Genomic DNA, 3,455 nt, shown 5'->3' with positions numbered 1-3,455 from the left:
CCATTCCCCTGATAAATTGCCTTAAGTCCACAGTGGGGTCAACTGTTCTACCACTTGTTTAATACTGAATTCAGAATGAAAACACGTGTCAGGGCAGAAGTGAGGGGAACTACTACATGTTGAGGCGGGAACTGCATTGCGGCTCTCACATACATTCTCTCTCTTGGTCTTTAGGAGACCCTGGTGAAGGAGGCATTGTCAGCCCCATCTTCTACAGGTGAAGGCACCTGAGGATCAAGGTTATGGGACCTGTGGAAGGTCACCCGCCACAAGGTGACCTAAACTGTCCTGACCAAAAGCCCGGATTCCTTGCACTGACCCCACTGTGTCCAGGAGGTACAGTGTACAAGGTATAGGAAGGGACAAAGGTCATGAAGGAAGGGGTGTCAGAAGTGAATGCAATGAGGGAGTGGTTCTAGTGTGTGTGGGGTATTCAGAGTGGGGAGGAAAAAAACCCAAATCAAACAGTTTTTTTGAGGTTTCACAATCCGGAGAAAGATATTGCAGCTGCCTGCTGCAAAGCTCTTCTCTCTGGCCCGTTGAACTCATAAGGCAGTCTTCATGTGCTTAACACCCCCTGAGAAATCTGCATTTACAAAACTCTGAGAATGGCTGGATTTCTTCTTCACCATGAATGTTGGGGTGAAGGGGCAGAATCATCAAGGTGAGAAAGTAGGTGTGAGAGGCGTCCTTAAGACAGAGCTGCAAGCCATGGATCGTATCCTTTGGATACAGCATTCTTCTCCTGTTTGTTTATTTTTTTAAATAGATGGACTGCTTACAGAGAGTATACTGGGTTGTTTGAGGGGCTTATACATTAGATTTAGCCAGGAAGTTAGCAGATACTTCTGAAGCAACTGTTCCTGTACCTGATGTGCCAGAGAGCTTGACTCCCTGTCCTCAGAGTCACATGTGGGAGAAGGAGAGAAGTGTGGGTCCCCGTGGGAGTGTATGGCAGAGAGATTTGACCTCTGGGTGTCAGAGGAAAGAAGGGAAATGCAGGCTGAAAACTAAAGGACAAGCAGGACACAGAGATCCCAGGGGTCTGAAATAAAAAGGGTCATGGCACAGAGACTTGATTGGGCCTCTCCCTGGGGCATCACCTACCAGCAACTCTGGGGGGAAGATGGGCTCCTGGGTGGGATCCAGGGGCATGAACTCCTCTGGGTTGAATAAAGATGGCGAGAGGGTGACCTGTTGAAAAAGGGAACAGATGGGTGGTATGGTATCCCCTCCTTTAAAGTGCCCTGTAGGACCAGCCCAGCCCTTTGTCCAAGAGAGCTCGTTTTCAGCCTCCAGCAGGCTGGTGGAGGGGCAGGCAACTCCTGGGAGGCAGGAACAAGGAAGTCTTGTGAGAGGACCCAGGGCTAATGTGCACATTCACTGCCCTCATAGTCTGGGCATAGCCATTTTCTCTTCCAGCCACCACTGCCAAGAGTGTGGAGAGAGCCCATGGGCTCCTTTGATCTGAGATTGGCCCCCAGGCTTCCAGGGAGAGAAGACCCACTTACTGTGTGGTCTTTCTTCTGGTTCATGCAGCAGTTTGTGTTGTTCCCCTTTCCTCCACAGCATCCACCATCCTAGAAAGATGACAACCACTCACACAAAAATATTTCCAAAGAGTTTTCACAGGAGTTAAAAACCTAGATTATTAATCTCCAATGAAATCTAGCTCTGATACCTATGCCAGAATCAACAAGAATAGCAGATGTTCCCATCCCGCTTGCCTCTGCTTTAACTTCTTTCTCTTTCTTGGTTAATATAGACTAAATAACTTGTCAATAAGCAAATAGTATTTCTCCTGGAAGCAGCAGCAAAATTTAATTTTAAGTAAATTTTTCCATAAAAGCTGGGTCTTACTTTATCAAAACATATGTTTGCACTCATTTTCTCTCTTCAGTGCTGCTTCTTTAGGAAGCCTCTAGCAGAGAAATTCCCATTAGTTCTCTCAGCACTCCAGAGCTCTACTTCAAGATTAGGCAAGTCATACATGGCTTCAGTGGGTGCCTCTCAGACTGGGATCTTTGTGGGGCTCCCACCAAGAATGTCCAAGACTGATGCTGGGTCCAGAGATGTGTCCAGCCAGTGTGCCTGATGTCTCACCACTACTTCCATAGGCACCTCTTGCCAGAAAGCTGAACATTCTTCATTCCTCACTGTGGGCCTGTTCTGGAGGAAGTGTACAGATCTGATGACCCATCACCTATGGGGAAATGACGTGCTCAGGACCTCTTTGGGCGCATATGGCAATGCACAGTGTAGAGTCCAGATTGCTGCCTCCCAGAACCGAGGTATTGAGGGCGGGGAAGGGGTGTGTTCATGTGACTGATTTGCTCCAAGAAGGCAGGAGTTTCAGCTCAGGGCCTCAGGAGACACTCCAGCTCATGGAGCTGTGCTGAGAGGCAAAAGTGGGGAAACTCTCAGGCACAGTCCCGGGCTTATTTCCAGGGTAACCACATCCTGGAATTGGGGGCTGAGGCAGCCCTTCTGACATGAATACAGGAAACGCCATTCCATGCTAGATTTCCTGAAGGATGAGGCACAATCAATTAGTGTTTCCGAGAAAACTGCCAGAGAGCCATGGCAGCCAAAAGCACAGCCTTTGACAACCTAAAAGCACCATCAGACTTGGCATCGGGAGATAAACCCTCCCTTGCCTCAACCCCCTGCACACATTGCCCTGTGTGTAGACCCCTCCTGCATTCACAGCTTTGACAGTGGATCTCAGAGCTGCTCTGTTCTGAAACTTCCACCACCACCTTGCTCTTCTCCTCCATAATTAGACAAAAAGGAATAAAGAAAGAGGGGTTACTATAGTGCTTCTTCTCATCTTTCTTCTTGCAGTAGGAGGGTTGCAGGGAGCCTAAGTTAAGTGAGGGGAGCCTGCACACAGGGAGCCATCAGCCTCACTCACCAGTCCTTGTGGGGAAGAATGTATTTCACAGAAGTACATTTTCCAGGTAATTGAAATGCCAGCATATTCTTACTTAGATTTTTTTCTTCATAATTCATTGATGAGTTCAGGACATAAATTATTGTGATTTACAATAATTGGTCACTGCCCTCAAGGTCTACTGTGGCTGAATAAGGCTGTTTTGTTTCCCCAGAGAGATTTCCACTTTTCTCAAAGACTGCTGAGTTTGTCTTATTTTTGTGGTTCCTCCCTTTCCTTCCTTGCTGCTAGATGGACATTGTCATTTCTTGCTGGGAATAGTGTGCCTTGCTCTAGCAGAACTTCCTCACCCTTTTCTAGAGTGTGCAATGGCCGTGAAAACTGGAGCACTAAGTTAGTTGGAATTGTGTGTAGAATAAGTTAAAGGGCTCTGGATAAAGGCCTTGGGGGCCTCCAGTGAACAACGTGCACAAGCTTCTGAGCACACTCTGCATGCTGGTCAGTTTGGCTGCTCAGAGCCCTCAGCTCTGCTCTGCACTGCTCTGCCGGCTGGATTGGGGGG

General features: G+C 48.0%; 1 long non-coding RNA gene across 1 annotated transcript; it reads right to left on the bottom strand.

The window, feature by feature from the left end:
* Positions 1–539: 539 nt before the first annotated feature.
* Positions 540–3,386, bottom strand: LOC124234565 (uncharacterized). The gene is made up of 3 exons (XR_006887354.1): positions 1,861–3,386; positions 1,512–1,580; positions 540–1,194 (listed from the first exon to the last, which is right to left on the bottom strand). It is a non-coding gene; the product is annotated as an uncharacterized LOC124234565 (long non-coding RNA).
* Positions 3,387–3,455: the final 69 nt, after the last annotated feature.

The sequence above is a fragment of the Equus quagga genome, unplaced genomic scaffold, assembly GCF_021613505.1.
Source record: "Equus quagga isolate Etosha38 unplaced genomic scaffold, UCLA_HA_Equagga_1.0 90249_RagTag, whole genome shotgun sequence".
Classification (NCBI taxonomy): Eukaryota; Metazoa; Chordata; class Mammalia; order Perissodactyla; family Equidae; genus Equus; species Equus quagga.
This window is presented reverse-complemented; position numbering and strand designations above follow the sequence as displayed.